The sequence below is a fragment of the Somniosus microcephalus genome, chromosome 12, assembly GCF_052327205.1.
Source record: "Somniosus microcephalus isolate GS21.2 chromosome 12, FLI_Smic_1.0, whole genome shotgun sequence".
NCBI lineage: Eukaryota > Metazoa > Chordata > Chondrichthyes > Squaliformes > Somniosidae > Somniosus > Somniosus microcephalus.
In genome coordinates this window covers 68,740,225-68,751,369 of record NC_140998.1, presented here as the reverse complement: position 1 = coordinate 68,751,369, position 11,145 = coordinate 68,740,225, and positions in this window count along the sequence as shown.

Genomic DNA, 11,145 nt, shown 5'->3' with positions numbered 1-11,145 from the left:
TTTCAAGCAGAACATCATCTATGGTTTGAAATGCATAGTGATTAAGTTTTAGGACTTTGAATCAATGCACAAGTCAACTTTATCATTATCTTTCATTATCATTACCATTGAAGAGACTCAGTTAGGAAACTAACCGATGCAAGGATTTCCAACAAGCTTATTAGTGTACTTCTTAACACGTTCTTTTACCTCTAGAAGTAGCATCCTGGCTGACAACTGTGTAGGTAGGACCTTGGTATCAATTTGAGAAAGTCTCTTCTAACACAAGAACAAAAGAACATAAGAATTAGATGCAGGAGTAGGCCACACAGCCCTCGAGCCTGCTCCACCATTCAATAAGATCATGGCTGATCTTTGACCTCAACACCACATTCTTGCCCAAACCCCATATACCTTGATTCCCCTAGAGTACAAAAATCTCAGCCTTGAATATGCTCAACAACTCAGCATCTACAGCCCTTTGAGGTAGAGAATCCCAAATATTAACAACACTCTGAGTGAAGAAATTCCTCCTCATCTCAGTCTTAAATGGCCGATCCCTTATCCTGAGACTATGGGTTGAATTTTTCCTGCGCTCAGAGGGCAGGTTCGGAGGCGGGTCCACTGTCAAAATAGCAAAGATTTACAGAGGGTAGGGAGCCTGCTGTCAACCTGCCTCTACGTGAGTCTCCCAGGTGTCGGGTCTGACGGTGCTGAACAGACCCGACAACAAGCGGCAGGGGAGGCAATTCACATCATTAAATGGGTTGTTAACATCCAATTCACATTTAGCGAATTGGTCACACCGCAGGTAAAGGTTGTACAGGCAGGAAGGGAATGGGTGACCAGCAGGCAGAGAAAGAGGCGCAGGCAGGTAGTGCAGGAATCCCCTGTGGCCATCCCCCTCTCAAACAGATATACCACTTTGAATACTGTTGGGGGGGATGACTCATCAGGGGAAGGCAGCAGCAGCCAACTTCCTGGCACCATGGGTGGCTCTGCTGCACAGGCTGGGAGGAAAAAGAGTGGAAGAGCTATAGTGATAGGGGACTCAATTGTAAGGGGAATAGATAGGTGTTTTTGCGGCCGCAATCGAGACTACAGGATGATGTGTTGCCTCCCTGGTGCAAGGGTCAAGGACGTCTCGGAGCGGCTGCAGAACATTTTGGAGGGGGAGGGCGAACAGCCAGTTGTCGTGGTGCACATAGGTACCAACGATATAGGTAAAAAACGGGATGAGGTCCTAAAAGCAGAATATAGGGAGTTAGGAGGTAAATTAAAAAATAGGACCTCAAAGGTAGTAATCTCAGGATTGCTACCAGTGCCACGTGCTAGTCAGAGTAGAAATAGGAGGATATTTCAAATGACTACATGGCTAGAGGAATGGTGCAAGGGGGAGGGGTTCAAATTCCTTGGACATTGGAAACGGTTCTGGGAGAGGTGGGACCAGTACAAACGGGACGGTTTGCACCTGGGCAGGGCCGGGACTGATGTCCTAGGGGGAGTGTTTGCTAGTGCTGTTGGGGAGGGTTTAAACTAAAGTGGCAGGGGGTTGGGAACCTGAGCCGGGAGACAGAGGAAAGGGAAACAAGGAAAAAAGCAAAAGACAGGAAGGAGAAAAACAAAATTAGAAGGCAAAGAACTCAACGGTTTAAATCAAACATGGTAACAGTAAATAATAATTCATATAGGTCTGAGAGCATTAAAAAAACAAGCCTGAAGGCTTTGTGTCTTAATGCAAGGAGCATTCGGAACAAGGTGGATGAATTAGCTGCGCAAATAGAGGATATGATTTGATTGGGATTACAGAAACATGGCTCCAGGGTGGCCAAGGCTGGGAACTCAACATCCAGGGGTATTCAATATTTAGGAAGGATAGGCAAAAAAGAAAGGGAGGTGGGGTAGCATTGCTGGTTAAAGAGGGGATTAACACAATTGAAAGGAAGGATATTAACTCTGATGATGCGGAATCTGTATGGGTAGAACTGAGAAATATCAAGGGGTAGAAAACGTTAGTGGGAGTGGTATATAGACCTCCAAACAGTAATATGGAGGTTGGGGATGGCAATAAAAGGGAAATTAGAGAAGCATGCAGTAAGGGCACTGCAGTCATCATGGGTGACTTTAATCTACATATAGATTAGGCTAACCAAATTAGTAAAAATAATGTGGAGGAGGAATTCCTAGAATGTTTACGGGATGGTTTTCTGGAACAATATGTCGATGAACCAACCAGAGATCAGGCCATCTTAGACTGGGTATTATGTAATGAGAGAGGATTAATTAGCAATCTTGTTGTACGAGGCCCCTTGGGCCAGAGCGATCATAATATGATAGAATTCTTCATTAGGATGGCGAGTGAAGTAGTTGACTCGGAGACTAGGGTCCTGAATTTAAATAAAGGAAACTACGATGGTATGAGGCGCAAATTGGGTAGGATTGATTGGGGAATGTCACTCAAAGGGTTGACGGTGGCTAGTCAATGGCAAACATTCAAAGACCGCATGGATGAACTACAGAAGTTGTTCATCCCAGTTTGGGATAAGAATAAAACAAAAAGGGTGACTCAACCGTGGCTAACAAGGGAAATTAGGGATAGCATAAGATCCAAGGAGAGGGCATATAAATTGGCCAGAAAAAGCAGTAACCCTGAGGATTGGGAGCAGTTTAGGATTCAACAAAGGAGGACAAAGGGATTAATTAAGAAGGGGAAAATAGAATATGAAAGTAAGCTTGCAGGGAACATAAAAACTGACTGTAAGAGCTTTTATAGATATGTGAAGAGAAAAAGATTAGTGAAATCAAGTGTAGGTCCCTTGCAGTCAGAAGCAGGGGAAGTTATAATGGGGAACAAAGAAATGGCAGTCCAATTAAATGCATATTTTGGTTCTGTCTTCACAAAGGAGGACACAAATAACCTCCCAGAGATGTTGGAGAACATAGGGTCTGATGAGAGGGAAGAACTGAAAGAAATCAGTATTTGTAGGGAAATGGTGTTAGGGAAATTGACGGGATTGAAGGCCGATAAATCCCCAGGGCCTGATAATCTACATCCTAGGGTACTTAAGGAGGTGGCCCTAGAAATAGTAGATGCATTGCTGATCATCTTCCAAAATTTGCTGGAATCTGGAACTGTACCCATGGATTGGAGGGTAGCTAATGTTACCCCACTATTCAAAAAGGGTGGTAGAGAGAAAGCGGGGAATTACAGACCGGTAAGCCTGACATCGGTAGTGGGGAAAATGCTGGAGTCCATTATAAAAGATGTAATAGCTGAGCACTTGGAAAACAGTGACAGGATCGGACAAAGTCAACATGGATTTACAAAAGGTAAATCGTGCTTGACTAATATACTGGAATTTTTTGAGGATGTAACTGGGAAAATAGATAAGGGAGAACCAGTAGATTTGGTGTATTTGGACTTTCAAAAGGCTTTCGATAAGGTCCCGCATAAGAGATTAGCATGTAAAGTTAAGGCACATGGGATTGGGGGCAAGGTATTGACTTGGATAGAGAACTGGTTGGCGGACAGAAAGCAGAGAATAGGAATTAACGGGTCTTTTTCCGAGTGGCAGGCAGTGACTAGTGGGGTATCGCAGGGATTGGTCCTTGGACCCCAGCTATTCACAATATACATTAATGATCTAGATAAGGGAACTAGATGTAATATCTCCAAGTTTGCAGACGACACAAAGCTGGGTGGGCGTGTGTGCTGCGAGGAGGATACCGAGAAACTCCAGGATGATTTGGACAGGTTGGGTGATTGGGCAGAAGCGTGGCAGATGCAATATAACTTGGATAAATGCGAGGTTATCCAGTTTGGTGTCAAAAACAGAAAGGCAGACTATTATCTGAATGGCAATAGATTGGGAGAAGGGGAAGTGCAACGAGACCTGGGTGTCCTTGTGCACCAGTCGCTGAAGGTAAGCATGCAGGTGCAGCAGGCAGTGAAGAAGGCAAATGGTATGTTGGCCTTCATAGCGAAAGGGTTTGAGTACAGGAGCAAGGATGTCCTGCTGCAGTTGTACAGGGCCTTGGTGAGACCACACCTTGAGTACTGTGTGCAGTTTTGGTCGCCTTATCTGAGGAAGGATGTTCTTGCCATGGAAGGAGTTCAGCAAAGATTCACAAGGCTGATCCCTGGGATGGCAGGAATGACGTAGGAGGAGAGATTGGGTCGATTGGGCTTATACTCGCTGGAGTTTAGAAGAATGAGAGGGGATCTCATCGAAACTTATAAAATTCTGACAGGTCTGGACAAACTAGAAGCAGGTAGAATGTTCCCGATGGTCGGAGAGTCCAGAACCAGGGGTCATAGTCTAAGGATAAGGGGTAAGCCATTTAGGACAGAGATGAGGAAGAATTTCTTCACCCAGAGAGTGGTGAACATGTGGAATTCTCTACCACAGAAGGCGGTTGAGGCCAAGTCTTTAAATATATTCAAGAAGGACTTAGATATATTTCTTAGAGCTAAAGGTATCAAGGGATATGGGGAGAAGGCAGGTACGGGGTACTGAGTTTGGATGATCAGCCATGATCTCATCGAATGGCGGAGCAGGCTCGAGGGGCTGAATGGCCTACTCCTGCTCCTATCTTCTATGTTTCTATGTAATTAACTGTTATTTCAAACCTAAATTTCAATTTTATGTGCTCCCTCACGGGTTACCCACTGCTCAGGAAACACGTCAGCTCAGCGTGTCGTGAATGGGTTCAGCATTGAATTATCTCATAACCTGACAGCTACCAAAGTTGTATAAAAGATCCCATGTTACAGCTGTTCACTTTCAAAGCTCAGAAACTGTTGGTTACTGCATTTGGAAGACATATTGAGCTTTTTGCAGCTTGCAAGTGTTTGGAGCCAACTCTCTATCCAGTGCCACCTCATTGGAACAACCTCTCTCACCATTGACAGATCGCTTCTGTCATCTCAAACTCACCTGCCATCTATTCCATCAGCATCATTGCCCTTGAAAATATTTCACTTTGGTCCTCAGAATCCCACCAAGATCAGCCCCAACACCAGCAGCACCAGGCACACCAGCAGCACCAACAACAGCACCAACACCAACCTTCTCTGCAATCAACTGGTGCTGCACAGGACACAGGGCATCAGCAGCCGACCACATTGCTGCCTGGGACGCTAGGGATGGCCTCACCATGGCCAGATTTACTTCACTTGACGCTGTACATCCTGGCTGCCACATGATGCACCAGGTTGGCACCACCCCAAACCAACACCATAAAGCATCCCTACAATGCCCAAGCCATTCCTTTCACACTCATCGCCATTGCGTGCGGTGGGGGGGTGGGGGGAGGGGGTGCGCGGGTACCATTATGACTCACCATTCACTGCAACTCACTAAGCCACTTCCAAAGGTGCACACAAATCTGTCCAAGAACACAAAGTGTTGAAAATAAAGGTTTTAATGTTTGACAATACATTACCAGAAACTTCACATGAACATTGGCTAAAACACCCAAGTGCCTACCCTTGTGTATTGTTAGTTGGTATGATTGCACTAGGATGAGGGTGAGTGTGAGGGATGGCTAGTGAAATGGGGAAGTGATGATGTAGATAGAGAGGGATGGGTGGAGATGCAAGGTAAGTTGGCGTGAGTAAAGATTAGGGTAAGGAAAGCAAACTGATGTGGATGTGATGAGTGGCACAGCAGGTGAGGTTGAGTGTGGCATGGCAGTAATGTTTCGTGATCTACTGGGATTATTGAAAGGTTTGCGCCAGTGCAGCCTGGTCCTCCTGACAGCATCCCTACTTGTGTCCTCCTGTGCAATGAGCAACCAGGCTGCGTTGATCTCCTGGGGAGGTCAATTCTACCCATGGGAAGGGAAGAGAAACTCCATGGGCTAGATTTTCAGTTGCTTGCGCCAGCAGTTAGCGCCTTAAGAGAAGTGATTTTCGGGTGCTATTCGTGTAGCGCCCGGGCGCAGCGCAGTTTGCGCCCCGCCCCAAATTAAGTTGCCCGTTAGCGCCGGCGCAAAGTTTAGCGGCCGCCCGGATGCGCGCGCAGAAAATGACGTCACATCCTCGTGCAACGCCCTTTGGCCGCCCCGAATCCAAACTTCAGTCGGACCGCCCCATTCTGCGGCTGGCGTCCAGAGCGTTTGTAAAATGGAACGCAACACACCCTGGGGAGCGCAAATTAAAGGGCACTCCTCCTGCACTATAAACGGCAGTCTGCATGTGTTGTGTGGAAGGATCCAGTGTGTTGTTGTGAACGGTGTATTTATGTTTCCGCCCACCACCACCACCACCACCACCACCACCTCCTCCTCCTCCTCCTCCTCCTCCTCCCCCTCCACCTCCTCCTCCTCCTCCTCCTCCGAAAAAAACACATGCACCCTCCCCCTTTAAGAGCTCACTGGCACCAGAGTGTCTGCCGTGCGCTGCGCCCGAGCTCGGGCGCTGCGCTCTGCACCGCCGGCTTAGCGCCTAAAGATAGTAGTGGAATGCCTCTTTTAGCGCTCCACCAACCTCTTAGGGCGAAGCCACTGAATTTCCGGCAACGGGGCGCTACTTTGGGGCGGGCGCTAACTTCGGGCGGGCGCTAAGGTTAGCGCCCCAAAACTGTCTGTACTGAAAATCTAGCCCCTTGCGTTAAAAAACATTTTTTTTTTTAATTCATTGCTGGGATGTGGGCGTCGCTGGCTTGGCCTGAATTTAGTGCCCATCCCTAATTGCCCTTGAGAAGATGGTGGTGAGCCGCCTTCTTGAACCGCTGCAGTCCATATGGTGTAGGTACACCCACAATGCTGTTAGGAAGGGAGTTCCAGGATTTTGGCCCAGCGACAGTGAAGGAACGGCGATACAGGTCCAAGTCAGGATGGTGTGTGGCTTGGAGGGGAACTTGTAGGTGGTGATGTTCCCATGCGTCTGCTGCCCTTGTCCTTCTAAGTGGTAGAGGTCGCGGGTTTGGAAGGTGCTGTTGAAGGAGCTTTGGCGAGGTGGTGCAGTGTATCTTGTAGATGGTACACACTGCAGTCACAGTGTGCCGGTGGTGGAGGGAGTGAATGTTGAAGGTGGTGGATGGAGTGCCAATCAAGCGGGCTTATTTATCCTGAATGGTGTCGAGCTTCTTGAGTGTTGTTGGAGCTGCACTCATCCTGGCAAGTGGAGAGTATTCCATCACACTCCTGACTTGTGCCTTGTAGATGGTGGAAAGGCTTTGGGGAGTCAGGAGGTGAGACACTCACCGCAGAATTCCCAGCCTCTGGCCTGCTCTTGTAGCCACAGTATTTATATGGCTGGTCCAGTTCAGTTTCTGATCAATGGTAACCCCCAAGATGTTGATAGTGGGGGATTCAGCGATGGTAATGCCATTGAATGTCAAGGGGAGATGGTTAGAGTCTCGCTTGTTGGAGATGGTCACTGCCTGGCACTTGTGTGGTGCGAATGTTACTTGCCACTTGTCAGCCCAAGTCTGAATGTTGTCTAGGTCTTGCTGCATATGGACATGGACTGCGTCAGTATCTGACGAGTCTCGAATGGTGCTGAACAGTGTGCAATCATCAGCGAACATCCCCACTTCTGACCTTATGATGTAGGGAAGATCATTGATGAAACAGCTGAAGATGGTTGGGCCTAGGACACTGCCCTGAGGAACTCCTGCAGTGATGTCATGTGATTGAGATGAATGACCTCCAACAACCACTGCCAACTTCCTTTGTGCTAGGTATGATTCCAACCAATGGAGAGTTTTCCCCTTGATTCCCACTGACTTCAGTTTTGCTAGGGCTCCTTGATGCCACACTCGATCAAATGCTGCCTTGATGTCAAGGGCAGTCACTCTCACCTCACCTCTTGAGTTCAGCTCTTTTGTCCATGTTTGGACCAAGGCTGTAATGAGGTCAGGAGCTGAGTGGCCCTGGCGGAACCCAAACTGGGCGTCAGTTAGCAGGTTATTGCTGAGTAAGTGCCACTTGATAGCACTGTCGACAACACCTTCCATCACTTTGCTGATGATTGAGAGTAGACTGATGGGACGGTAATTGGCCGGGTCGGATTTGTCCTGCTTTTTGTAGACAGGACATACTTGGGCAATTTTCCACATTGCCGGGTAGATGCCAGTGTTGTAGCTGTACTGGAACAGCTTGGCTAGGGGCGCAGCTAGTTCTGGAGCACAAGTCTTCAGCACTATTGCTGGAATGTTGTCAGGGCCCATAGCCTTTGCAGTATCCAGTGTCTTCAGCCGTTTCTTGACATCACGTGGAGTGAATTGAATAGGCTGAAGACTGGCATCTGTGATGCTGGGGACCTCAGGAGGAGGCCGAGACGGATCATCCACTCGGCACTTCTGGCTGAAGATAGTTGCAAATGCTTCAGCCTTGTCTTTTGCACTCATGTGCTGGGCTCCACCATCATTGAGGATGGGGATATTTTTGGAGCCTCCTCCTCCTGTTAACTGTTTAATTGTCCACCACCACTCACGACTGGATGTGGCAGGACTGCAGAGCTTTGATTTGATCCGATGGTTGTGAGATCGCTTAGCTCTGTCTATCGCATGTTGCTTCCGTTGTTTGGCATGCAAGTAGACCTGAGTTGTAGCCTCACCAGGTTGACACCTCATTTTTCGGTAAGCCTGGTGCTGTTCCCAGCATGCTCTCCTGCACTCTTCGTTAAACCAGGGTTGATCTCCTGACTTGATGGTAATGGTAGAGTGAGGGATATGCCGGGCCATGAGGTTACAGATTGTGGTTGAATACAATTCTGCTGCTGCTGATGGCCCACAGCGCCTCATGGATGCCCAGTTTTGAGTTGCCAGATCTGTTCGAAATCTGTCCCATTTAGCACGGTGGTAGTGCCACACAACACTGCGTGCTGTGACTCCCTCCATAAGCATATGGAGGGAGTCATGGGAGAGCCTGGGTGCAGCCCTGCATGTTTGTGCAGTGCTTGTCAGTGTTTACAGCACCTCAGTGCTGTAGAACACTAAAAACAGAACTGTCAAAATAAATTTGGACATCAAATGACATCATCAGACCTGCTTCCTATTAATTGTCCAGGGACCTTGCAGGGAGGGCTTAACAATCCCAATCAATGTAAAATTATTTGGAGAGTGCGGGCTGCAGTAGGCAGCGGGCTGGGACCACGGTACTGACCCCGGCCGCCCCGGATCCGCCTTGGGTCAGTGAAATCATAGAAACATAGAAACATAGAAGATAGGAGCAGGAGTAGGTTTTTCGGCCTCTCGAGCTTGCTCCGCCATTCAATGAGATCATGGCTGATCATTCAAATTCAGTACCCTGTCCCTGCCTTCTCCCCATACCCCTGGATCCCTTTAGCCTTAAGAATTATATCTAACTCCTTCTTGAATATATTTAATGAATTGACCTCCACTGCCTTCTGTGGTAGAGAATTCCACAGGCTCACCACTCTCTGGGTGAAGAAATTCCTCCTCATCCCTGTCCTAAATGGCTTACCTCTTATCCTTAGACTGTGACCCCTGGTTCTGGACTCCCCGGCCATCGGGAACATCCTTCCTGCATCTAGTCTGTCTAGTCCTGTTAGAATTTTATAAGTTTCAATGAGATCCCCTCTCATTCTTCTAAACTCCAGCGCGTATAAGCCCAATCGACCCTATCTCTCCTCATACGTCATTCCTGCCATCCCAGGTATCATTCTGGTGAATCTTCACTGCACTCCCTCCATGGCAAGAACATCTTTCCTCAGATAAGGTGACCAAAACTGCACACAATACTCAAGATGTGGTCTCACCAAGGCCCTGTACAACTGCAGCAAGACATCCTTGTTCCTGTACTTGAACCCTCTCGCTATGAAGGCCAACATACCATTTGCCTTCTTAACCACTTGCTACACCTACATGCTTACCTTCAGCGACTGGTGCACAAGGACACCCAGGTCTCATTGCACTTCCCCTTCTCCCAATCTATTGCCGTTCAGATAATAATCTGCCTTCCTGTTTTTGGCACCAAAGTGGATAACCTCGCATTTATCCACATTATACAGCATCTGCCATGCTTCTGCCCAATCACCCAACCTGTCCAAATCATACTGGAGTTTCTCGGCATCCTCCTCACAGCACACACACCCACCCAGCTTTGTGTCGTCTGCAAACTTGGAGATATTACACGTAGTTCCCTCGTCTAGATCATTAATGTATATTGTGAATAGCTGGGCTCCCAGGACCGATCCCTGCGGTACCCCACTAGTCACTGCCTGCCACTCGGAAAAAGAGCCATTTATTCCAACTCTTTGCTTCCTGTCTGCCAACCAGTTCTTTATCCAACTCAGTACCTTGCCCCCAATCTTATGTGCCTTAACTTTACACACTAATCTCTTATGCGGGACCTTATCGAAAGCCTTCTGAAAGTCCAAATACACCACATCCACTGGTTCTCCCTTATCTATTCTACCAGTTACATCCTCAAAAAATTCCAGTAGATTAGTCAAGCACGATTTACCTTTTGTAAATCCATGTTGACTTTGTCCAATCCTGTCACTGTTTTCCAAGTGCACTGCTATTACATCTTTTATAATGGACTCTAGCATTTTCCCCACTACCGATGTCAGGCTTACCGGTCTGTAATTTCCCGTTTCCTCTCTACCAGGCTATGCCCCCTAGTTCTAGACTTCCCAGCCAGGGGAAACAACCTCTCAGCATCTACCCTGTCAATCGCCCTTAGAATCTTATATGTTTCAATAAGATCACCGCTCATTCTTCTAAACTCAAGAGAGTATAGGCCTGGTTTACTCAATCTCTCCTCATAAGACAACCCTCTCATCCCAGGAATCAATCTAGTGAACCTTCGTTGCACTGCCTCTAAGGCAAGTATATCCTTCCTCAGACAAGGACACCAAAACTGTGAATAGTGCTCCAGGTGTGGTCTCACCAAAGCCCTGTACAATTGTAGTAAGACTTCCTTACTCTTGCACTCCAAACCCCTTGCAATAAAGGCCAACATGCCATTTGTCTTCCTAATTTGCTTGCAGTACCTGGATGCTAACTCTGTGTTACCTGTACAAGGACACCTAAATCCCCTGTACAGCAACATTTAATAGTTTCTCACCATTTAAAAAATATTCTGTTTTTCTATACTTCCTACCAAAGTGAATAACCTCACATTTTCCCACATTATACTCCATCTGTCACCTTATTGACCACTCACTTAACCTGTCTATATCCCTTTGAA